The sequence below is a fragment of the Temnothorax longispinosus genome, chromosome 12 (assembly GCF_030848805.1).
Source record: "Temnothorax longispinosus isolate EJ_2023e chromosome 12, Tlon_JGU_v1, whole genome shotgun sequence".
Taxonomy (NCBI): Eukaryota; Metazoa; Arthropoda; class Insecta; order Hymenoptera; family Formicidae; genus Temnothorax; species Temnothorax longispinosus.
The window spans coordinates 8,876,913-8,889,027 of record NC_092369.1 but is presented as its reverse complement, the minus strand read 5'-3'; the positions used below and the strand labels follow the sequence as shown (position 1 = coordinate 8,889,027).

At 36.0% G+C, this 12,115-nt stretch overlaps 1 long non-coding RNA gene across 1 annotated transcript in view; it reads right to left on the bottom strand.

Moving 5' to 3' along the window:
- The window catches only part of LOC139823375 (uncharacterized), a 72,570-nt gene that overhangs the window by 21,967 nt on the left and 38,488 nt on the right, over positions 1 to 12,115 (bottom strand). The window lies entirely within an intron of this gene.

Genomic DNA, 12,115 nt, shown 5'->3' with positions numbered 1-12,115 from the left:
AGTAATGATAAATGCAACGTGAAAATCTTTGTTAATTATGCGTATACCACAAACGAGAGAAGTCTTTGATACAAATTTCAAATAGATTGCGCGCGTTTGTCGAGAGACAACCCATTTTTCCACGCACTCTTTGACTTAGCCGTGTAATACACGCTTCTCGTAATGCGTGGCGCATTGGCATTTACATGAATATGACCTGCATATGAATATGCATTTTAGTCCATGTTACCCATCCATGATATCAGATGCACATCACATGCCAGGCGCGCACGTTGCTGTACCGCTATATGTTCGGACATATAGAACCAAGAAACGCTTATAACGGATGTTACCACGAATAGTGGTGTAGAAGCGATAGAACAATTCTTTTTTGCTACGTTGAAAACAACAGCAATATTTCTTACATTATGCGTACCTTGGCATTTGTCAAAGGCGTATACTTCAATCGTACCCTTTTGGGAGCGCGAAAGAAGGCAATATCTACGCTTGCATAATTCTATGTTAAACCACTGTAACTTCCATTTCGTTCATTTTCCGCAAATTAAATTGCGCGGTCGGCTAGTTGGAAATAATGTTACATTTTGCAAATATTTAATTTAACATTTACTAAGCTCGCTTTTGCAGCCGTCCAATTCTTCTTTTCAGATCTTTAACATTCTGATAATGAATACAATAGTTCTAAGAGAGTATCTTATAGAACAATGAAATAAATTATGGAAATATGAAATGAACTATAGAGCCCGTGATAAAAGTTACTTATTCAAGAAGATAATAGAACTGATAGATTGATTGGATATTTTACCGCGTGTCTCTATACTTTCTTTCTTTACCTCTTACTTATATTTCGCGCGAGTTATCGAGTTTCCCTTCGAGCCACTTCTGAATATATCTCGCCGTTTATACGAGAAACGCGTGAAAGTCCAGCGGCAGCAACAATCACCGGTGTGCCTTCAACATTGCGGAATCATGGCGAAAGGGCGAGTAAAAGTAGACATCACGCGCGATTCATGAAAACGATGCACCACGCTGCGATGCCGCGCGGTCGAACGAGCGCGGCGCGTGCACCCGCTGGTGCATGAAGGTCCGCGTTATTCCGTACAAGTATGCGCCCATAAACGCGGCAACTTTCGTTATTTATGGCTGGGCGAGCGGCGTAACTTAGCCGCAGCTACTTTTCGCCGATGTATTTATTTGTTATTCCCGCAACGCAGCTAAAACTGGGACGGTCGCACATGTACGTATACGCCGGCGCGCGCGGCTCGAAGACCGTTATTTACCGTGGCCCACGAGCCACGACACGGGCCCGGTAGCGGCTGTTTCGCAAGCTGGCAATAAATATGCATAATGATATGAAACGGGACATTTCCCTACTGGTCATGCGAGAAAAGAGCGCGGTGTCTTACCCCCCGGCAATGTCGCAACGTAACGAAGCTCGACGTTCTTTTTCTCTACGTCGACTTTACATGCAACCGCAATCGCGGTTGCGACATAAATGCAGAATGCAAAATTCGAATCTACCTTGGTCTTAATACCCGGCACAAGTTTATCGAGCGGTAAGAAAAAGAAATATTCAAAGCTCAACAATGTTAACGATAAAGAAGAAGAATACAAGCACTCTGATGCTATCCAGCTTTATACAGTTAAATGAAAAGTAAATAAAAGAATTAAGTAATTTTTAGATTTTGCGATTTTGTAATTACAATGAAGAAATATGTGTTTTAAAAATATTTGTAAAATTTCTCTTTCTGAGATATCGGAAATCGATGCTAAATGGTAATTAGTTTGTAAAAGAGAGAGCATTGCAGATATGCATTTTCGTTATTTATAAAGAACGTTCAATATTTTAGTGATTCAAGTTGGATCTTAAGAAGAAACCTTAATGATTTTTGCTGGCCTTAATTATACCATAAATTTGCAATATGGAGCATAAACACGGGTAATGGAGTCCTGTCCGCCATTAAATAAGCATTTGAGAATATTGCATGCGATACTCCGGTATAAGAGAGAAAAGATTGCCCATATTTTAGCACATCGACACATTTGTACTTAAACTGTATTTAAAATAAATATCTTTTGAAAATAGAAATTTTAACCGCACAAGCTATTACAAGTTTATCAGTACATTAGTTGAGTACACAAAGTAAATAGCGTAATGACTAATTTACCGGAACTTATTATAGCATTTATACAAATGTAATCATTAGGTATATATTATTTCCACACAAATCGATATTGAATAATGAAACATTTACCTATTTAAATTAATTATAACATTATAATCAAATTGTTCATGATATATTATAAATGTTCTTATGCCTTTGTAAACACGCAGAATTGTGTAAAACGAAAAACGTAAATAGATGGAAAGAAAGAAAATAGCATAATTATTCTATTTTATTCAAGGAATAGAAAATTTGTATTTGTTAAAAACGCACGCTATTAAATAAATACTGAATAACAAGCCCTATCCATTGCTTAGATTTTTTCAGGAAATTTTTATAAATTATTAATATTTTTTCGTTTTGACACAGCATTTATATCATAGAAAAATTGATTTTCTTAAAATATTTTTTAAGTCCTAGAAAAATTCTGTCTCTTTCTAAAATTCAAGACATTGAAATATCCAAACTTTGTGTCATTTTTCTTAATACAGTTATCATTTATATATCTAACCGATGTTAATTAAAATATAATATTAATATAAAGATTTAGTTATGTTTTATACATACATAAGCTGCTTGCAGAGAGAAATAATAAGTTGTATAAATTTTCATAAGAACCGCATTTTCTTAGAAAAGCAATGAATATTCTATTATCTCCCTATGGAAATCTTGGAGTATAATCCTGCGCTTTCGCGTAGATGCTTGATTCCAATTTGATGAATTATTCGTATGAATGACTAAGGCTCACCGTGGAAATCCTATTCGATGAATAATATCGGTAATACGGATGGTCGGCGCGGAAAGTGGATCGTCAGGCGCCTAAGCACCGCCGCTTATCGCCATTAAACTTCGCGGCGCGAATTCTTGAGTACGAGAAAGGCGAGAAGTTAAGGGTGTAATCGCTGTTTAGTCAGCTCACCGTGGAAGATTATCCGCTCGTTATCGCGTTATCCGCAACGCCGTCACACCGTCACGTTTCTATAGCGATTTCCACGAACGAGATCAGTCGAAAGGAAAACCGGCGGCGTTTACCGCGACGAACCTTTCCCAGGAGATAACATTGTGCTTGTTTTATGCTACAGCGGACAAGAAAAAAGCCACTCTTGTCATCATTTATTACCCCATCCATACCGAAAATGTTTTCGTTATATCGATATAACAGCTTATAGGCTGTTACATTCTTCATAATTATTTTTTAACTTATCCATTAATGTTCAGTTGAGCGTATAACCCTTTCAGTATTTTAAATAATCAAAGGCATGATAACAAAAGAAAAAGAATACGATCAACAAAATATATTATTTTAAATAAAAATATCCCCTATTGGATATTTATAGAAATCACAACTTTGTATTAATTAAATATTATTGTTACTTAAAGTATTAAATAGTAGAGAATTGTTCTTATGTAAAAATGGATACATATTTTTATAAGAAAGAGGATTCTTTCCAAATACGAATGTTACCGTGATGCTATTTCTTGTTGTTTAAACAAACTTGAGTTAAAGCAACGTTAGAATATTCGAAGATATTAAATATAAAAAAGTACGGTGTATGCATATTATAATGATCCAGGATTATCTCCAAGACGGGGACAAATAATGGATAACTGTACTCCGATTGAAAATGTTCTGTGCAAAGGGTGCAAAGTATAATGCACGCTGAAAATTGAATCGCAGTAGAATAAAAAAGAAAAACGGTTATCGCCGGCGCGCGGCGCAGATTAATAAAATCGTATCGTCTACGATCGATTCGTTGATGATTTCAGATTGACACGGCAGCCACATTAGCATAGCAGCTTTACGGTGCCAGCTTACGGTGCCAAAACGTCATCCACAGAGAGGTTGACGCCGTCAATTTGCGCAAATATGCGAACGCGTAGTCTCTCGCGCTTCTCCGCGCACGCCACATATCCGTTCTTCCAATAATAACATGTTTATCGAACGATGATGCGACTATTAAGCTAAACGTAGGGTTTGGGTAATTATGCGGCGGCCTATCAGGAGGGAAGCATGGCTCAGTTAACGTCATTGATATCGATGAAGCGTGCCCTATCCGTACTTCCTATATCCCTTTCCCCCTTACCCCTCCTGTACGTGGTTGTATACCGCGGATCTGGGCCACCCAATTACACGCTCATCTATGATCCGGGATCTAGGAGACGTACAAATTGATCTGTCTAGGTCGTCTAGGAAGTATCGCGGTATTCCAGTCGGGGGGATATGGTTATGGGCGGTATCGGGACGGATTGGACGGAGCTCTCTGCGCTGTACGGCGCATCGACCTCCTAAAGGCGGAAATTACGGGTACTGCGGATATCCCCCAATTTAACAGCCATCGTATAATACGATATGTCTTCCCAGTGATTGCCGAGATATACTGCGAAACAGTAGATAATTGATCATTGCTTTCCTGAAGCTTCAATCGCGCGACGCGCTCCTGTTTTCTTCTCTATATAACAATAAGAACCTTTATTCTTTTCTCAAGAATAAGGATCGTTACGTTTCCGTTCAATACGAAAAAAAAAACATATTTTAAACCACACGATTATTTGATATATAAGAAATATATGTAGAAACTTTATATAAATTAATTTGTACACACAATTGTAAGAGAATAAATGTTAAGCATTGAGCTTTTTTTGACAACAAAATTATTATGTTTTCTATATTTGTTATTCCATTTTTTATCATTTTTTATCATCGTATCTCTATAATTCCTCGTTCTCTCTTTAGCTCCGATTACACGATGTTTGTCGCACGTCAGCTACAACACGTCCTCAGACATGAACGAGTTAAGACAATCGCGATTTCGACGCTTATTTACGATCACGACGGAGGTGTTCGTCATTTGGTACTAATGGAAATTGTCGTTTGTTTACGGTCGCAGTATCGACATCGAGCAAATCATGGCTAACTATGGTACTGTGTTTGTATTTTGGCAGAGATACATTGCTTGCCATGTATGCGTACAGTGATTAACTTACATGGTCTTATGCTTCGTTTGTGATTTTGGACTATTATTAACAACGTCATCCTCTCTGTTCTCAGATCCAAAATGATTGCTTGGTCATCGGTTCAGAAACAACTTTTATATTTTGACTTTACGTTCCTGACTACGTTTCATATAAATTGAATTGAGCGAGATATTACACAACTTTTCTTCGTAGTTGCTAATTTATTTACACAACAAAGTAGTTTTTTCTTCATTAATAGTATGTGTTATTTCGTCATACTGGTGAGAAAAGTTTATATCGTGTACCGAAAGCTTCTATATGTTATTCCCATCATCGTTTTTAATTCGCTTTTCAAATCATAAATAAAGCCAGTTAATAACAATTAAACAAATATAGTTGTTCACATTCAACTAGCAGTTAGTCAAAACAATTAAAAGATTTTTCAGAGGAGTGGTAAATATTAAAGTCGTACTTTTCTCCGAAATTAATGCGTAAACTATAGACTTGGGATAAAACTCAGAGAACCTTCTCAAAATAGCATCTAATTTGCATATCAATCAAACCGATAGAAATTATTTTTAAGTGCTTAATGGAAGTTTGAAATGCGACATTATTGAATTGAGAAAAGGACTCGCCGATATTTTGCATATCAAAGGAACACTTTGCTCGTAACATAAGAATTATATTGTATTCATTATAAAAAATACTCTGAGAAATTTCATTAATTTCCGTTTCATGTAAGACATTATTAATGTATCGTTCTCAATTACATCATGCACAAAAAGAATCGATCGATTAATTAACAAACAGCTATTTTTAAATGTCCGTAGAAATTGTATGTGAAGATAAATTTTTCTATTTTTCTTCAACATATACATAATGATGTAAGTATAATAATGCATTATCTTTTGAATAAGTTAATAATTTTTAATAATTATTTATCAATATACTGTTTGTATTACTTGTTCTACTCTTTGGTCTACTTTTTAATCTAAAAGATTAAAGATAATTGTAACTAATCATTTTAATTATTACATTACAGTTTAATTTATAAAATAAACCAATTAATTTGTAAGCCATAAAATACAATTCTCTTTAAACAAAAAGAAATAGAGAGTCGGTTTTTGACATTTCTCAGATCAAAGATAATTATTAAGATATTTATTTATAATACATTATGGATGTGTATATATTATGGAATCAACATCAGCATATTTGCAACTGTTTTCAGCGTACGTCTGCAGTAATATTTCCTTCCAATTTTATTCGAGTTATTTAATTGGAAAAGTGTCGCCAATTAAATTTTGTGAACAAAGCTTTATATGTAGCATCAATTATATTTTCAGATCGCGATTTACAATCAAGCGAGCACGGATATTTAGAGAACATAGTATCACTCGCCTCCTTGACTTAGTATTAATAAGAAGTGAGAAACTAATGAATTAATAAAGTCTCAAGTTTACCGGAAGCGGAGTCAAGTCTCTTTCCCAGCACCTACTGTGCAAGCGCACACGTACGCTCCGAACGACGGCTTGGTGTACCTAGCATATATACCGCCGGAAACACGACCGCAGTATGACATGCAACTCCGTGCTTGCGCGAAGAGTCTGGTGCAAGCGCAAGGTGGAAAGCGCACCTTCCGCGTGCGAAACGACGAGACTTGGCTGCTGCTGTAGCAGAGGTCTCGGGGAAGTTTCCCATTATAGTCTCCCTTAACTGGTGCTAGCTCTCCTCTCCCCACCGATATCCCACCTCTCCTCGGTCTCCTCTCTACAGCTCCACGCCCGGCGCCTCGTCCTCATCTCTCCAACCTCTTGCCTAAAGTACCGTACACCTTCGGTGGTAAGCTATGGGCTCGAACTATTCCATCGTTACCGCTATAGTTTAGTTAAACGTGCCCTTTCGCCCTGGTCCCCCGGCTCGCTTCTTGCTCCCCTCTCCGACCCTTGTCACATAATCTTCCATCTCATTCTCCCTCTCTCTCTTTCTTTATCTTTCTCTCTTTCTCCTGCTCTCTATCTCTCTATGCATCTCTCGGACCTAAGTCCACAACATGCAAATTTGACCCCTGCCAAATTTGCTCGAACCAGCCAATCTTCGTTGTTCGGCAAACTGCGGCAATGGGCCGAGCGACACGGAGAGTCGGAGAGACTACTGTCTTCGTTGCAGCCGGCTTCGTCAGGATCGACTTGGAATTTCGAGGACGCGTCGCCGAATTAGGCGAATTCGATTAAATCGGATTCGTGTAAACAGCCACACCGCACGGTGGAAAGTTTGGCGCGGGTTTGCTGTAGCTGCACGCGACGCGCGTAGAACTATCGGGGGTGGTTTCTCACGGGGAACTTCGAGGGTGCATGTGACTTCAACGACGTTTCCGGTTAGACCTCGCCTTAACGTGAGCTTAATTAAGGTTTTGACGCGTAAATAAATATTGTCCAAATGTGACTGATGGTAATTAACAATCTTTGTGTACCATTTGTAATAGATAATTAGTCTAATTAAAGTTCGCTGTAAAGCAAAGTGCATTGAAGAAACAAAAAATAATATTTTTATTTTACTTGCACCATAGTATATAGTATATCACATTCCAATAATAATATTTATTTAGCAATTTCTGTACATTAATTTAAAATAAAGTTAACACAGTTAACTTAAAGCTAATAAAGAAAATGCTAAAATTAATATTATTAAAATTTTGACACTATCATTATTATAGTGTAAAATTATCATTCTATCAAAAAAGCTGAACTAAATCTCTTCTGCATTAATGCAGAATGGAAGTAAATTAAATTATTAATATCTATTTTGCAGATTATTTAAAATAGTCTTAATAATTTAATTAAATTTAGTAATAAATAAAGCTTGTCTTGAGAGAGAATTATTAAATCAAGATGTTATATTAAGACGGAAATTAATACCTTAAGTTAATTTCTTTAAAAAAAAAGAAAAAAAATCGAGTAATTTATGCTCAACTATATATATAACTACGTAAAAATATGGAGATGAGATAACAGTAGACTAAAAAATAGATTTCGAATAAGTAGAAGATAAGACAGGATTAAATATTACTCCGTACAGCCTTCTAAAAAAATGGCAGGGTGTAACGAATGCACACAGCCGTTTCGAAGAAAGACGTAATTCATCAGCACGATGTGTAATGGGGAGCGCGAGATACAATCTTCCCGTTATCTTCTTAATTAGTTTCATTTGGTAATCTCCGCGAACTCCTACAACGTTTGACAAATGACATAAGGGGTTCTTACTGGAGGGATCTTACATCTTATCTACCTGATCATAATAGATAACATTTTTAATTAAGCAACGTTTCTCGGCGGATATGCTAGTAGAAGAATATTTAACGATAAGATTTTACCGAAAAATGTCCTTTGTCGAGTGCAGCAGACAAATTAATTCTTTAGGCATGACAAGAATGATCTTGTGAGAACCAATAAAGAAAAATATTTTTATATAATTAAATTGGTATCTTTTGAAATGTTAAAGCAAAATATATTCATGTAAATAATAATCATTTATAAAAATGTGATATGCTTTATATACAAATTTAATGATTCGCAATAAATCCTTAAACTTATCAGTTTATGAAAGTCTTAAATCAGGTAACAGAAGAATGCGTTATTCATACTAATATATGGAGGGATAAAAACCATAGTGGTGCAAATCAAATTTTTAAAAATATTTTCTCGTGTACATAGATGCAATTTATATATTGTACAGATTGCATCTATGCACACGAGAAAATATTTTTAAAAATTTGACTTACACCACTGTGGTTTTTACCCCTCCATATATACTCTTTAAATCTGAATCAGTGAATATATAGTCACTGATTCACAGTACTATTTACTGATTCAGATTTAGAGAGTAATATCTACACATTACATAAAAATGTAATACCATATTAGAATTCTAAATATTTTCACTTTTAGCAAAAAGATATAAAGTTCCCAAAATATTGATCCGATTTAAATAAGTCATATTATTATATAATTGTGTCCTTTAAGACATATGTAAATTTAGACCTCATCCAGATCAACATACTCAAAGTACATAAACTAACGTACAAACTGTGCATCTTGTTCCACAAAATTTATACTCATCATAACGTAGACCGATCAAAATCTTGGGCAGACTGACGGCAAGTCGAATAGCTGTAAATAGGTCGGGAGAGTTCTGTCCGCTTTGCGAGCAACATGCACTGCCGAGCGCCGAGTAACGCCGCAGGTCCTCAAATATACATGGATAGACTTCGTATCGGATTTCCCTAGCGGGCAAGAAAATCGGCTCCGTCGACGGCACTTCTCCTCGCGCGAATAAGAAGTTCCTTTGGCGACGCGTCCCGTACACATCCCGTTTGTCCCCGAAGTTGTGACGTAAGCTTGGCAAAAGACAGACACCAAGGCTTCGCTACCTAGCACAGGTCTCCGGCGAATCCGCGCGCGAATATAAAAATCTTCTGAATTGCAAATTACATATGAATCGCCGCGAGAAAAGCGGAACTCCCAAACGAGATACTTTCACATAAGAGTGGCGAGTGTCGCGATTGAATGATTCAATCCCTTCGACACGCTCAATTCCGCATACGGAAAGTAGTCTAAATTATGAGACCGTACTCTCGCTATAGTCGTGTGTTTTCCGTTTCCCGGTAGGAAAATCCGACAAATAAATCGTATCTTAAGGGAATTTTTTGCATTTAGTTTCTCGTGAAATTCCGTAACTTCATTTACTATGCGGTCGTCGGAATTACGAAGAAAATTATCAATATATTTTAAACAAAAAAGAAAAAATTAAGTAACACAATATAGTAAGAAACATATGTTGCTATACTGATATTTTACTTAAAAAATTTAGTTTTACGAAAAGTTTTATGACACGGATTCTAACTTTGTAATGCAAATTCATTTTGTATATAATTATCATCAAATTAATATTATATCGAGCAATACTAAGCAAAATTAAGTAAGATTTGAGGTAGTTTATTTGATTGCTGTGTAGGTATTGCGTGGAGTACAAAATAATCTACTAAGTGGTCAGCTCTTAAAGCTCTTGTATTATTTCTGAAATAATATTCCTGAGTATGTTTTTACTCTGCATCTCAGCAAAGAAAATGTAATCTTTCCCCTACTAGTTGCTAATTATATTAGCAACTTTTGTGTAATTTGGCATCTTTACAAATTATTTTTTACTAATATAAATTATATTCACTAATGCAATAATACATATACAAGCATTTATTTTCAACTATTTCTAATAATTCTATGCACACGACGAAAGTTCACATATTATTTGTCTTCACATAAATGATAAAACGCGCCTCTCTTTTTTCAGCCGCTAAGAAACTCATCGTTTATGCATTTATCACTTCTCTCCAATCCCAGAAAAATGAATCCTGTCGACACGGGAGACGGTTTTAAATCATTAACTTTGCAGGACTCTACAGGGATAAAGCGTGGCGTTTAGCGGTCGTCGATAATACCGTTGTGGAGACATCGTGTATCCCCTAGCCCTTATAGAAACGGTTTGCCATCTCCTCGTTGGTCTTTTCTCTTTGCAATCCCGTGACTCTATCCCTCTCTCCTGATTTCTTTCTCTTCCTCGCCCCGTCTCTGTTCGGTTACCAAGTTCCTATGGGATTCCGGAAACCTTGCCGTTCGCAAATCCCTTTCCTTGCCTCGACGGAGCAAGAAATGCAACTCTCCTTGGGGAATTAATTGCGCCGTAAAACGTAGATTCAAATCCGCGCTTCAAAGAAGAGAAGAGACGAGGTACGAGAGAAAAAGATAGCGGTACCGTTTTCCTTCTCTTCCGTCGTCCGAAAGATTTTCCCAAGATGGTTCTCTCATCTCGGCTGCAATCAGTGTCGTAAATTGCTTGCAATCGGTCCTGCAATTAATTCCGGCTCATCCTCAAGGATTTATTATTCTCAATAATATCATATTCTTAGGTGACCAGACAGTCCCTCCCCCCTCCCCAGTTTTCGCTGCGACATTTTCTTTCAGCTCTGACAAAGGCAGTCTTTCATACGATTTTACGTATGGCGCATTATGCATTTTTTATTCTACAAAATTTAAAAACCAAATTATTTAAAAATTAAATTTAAATACACTCTAAATATCTACGCTCAATGTGTTCAACAACTATTAAACCTACATTTATTATTGTGATAATGGAAGCTTAATAGAGTGGGCGGGATATGTATCTCTCCTGTGGATAAACTGATAAACTTCATTTTAAACTTTGCTTCCGTGTCTCTGCGTACGCAAAATAAATAAATATATCATTTAAATTATATTAATTTCAGTATCTTCTCTTACTTGCTTTATTCTTAGATATGCAATTATCTAAGAATAAAACAATCGAACAAAGATCTAAAAATAAAAAGCTAGAAAGCGCTGAAAAGACTTCTCGTTATTATGTTACATCAATTTCTTTCGTTGTTACCTAAAGATCGACTTGCAGCAAAAACTTAGAGCATCTAAGGTCAATATTAACATCTCATTTTCATGTACTTTACATATTATGTAAGAAGAACAAAGTGGTCAATCCTCTTGATCTCTTTTTTGTTCCTCTTATGCATTTTGCTAGCATTTTCATTGACGTCGTTTAAACAAACTGTAATGATTATTTATATGTAACGATTATTTATTTTTCATGTTAAACAATTAATAGCAAATTTCTTTCTTTGTTCGATTGGCATACATATTTATATAGAACAAGAAATGTATGTATTGCGCAGTCATTTTATAAAGGATTATGGAAATAAAATGTGAATCATATGACATCATTAAAATAGTGAATAATAACTTAACTGCTGAGATACTGACTTTTTTGCGTCTTATATGAGGCATACTGACTTTTTATTCTATTGACGACAGTGTTTACAATTCCTCGAGGCATTTGTAAAATTACATTAGAAGATGATATAGTACCTACTTATTACATTCAGCGTTGCGATTTTTGCATTATGCGCAGCGGAAGAA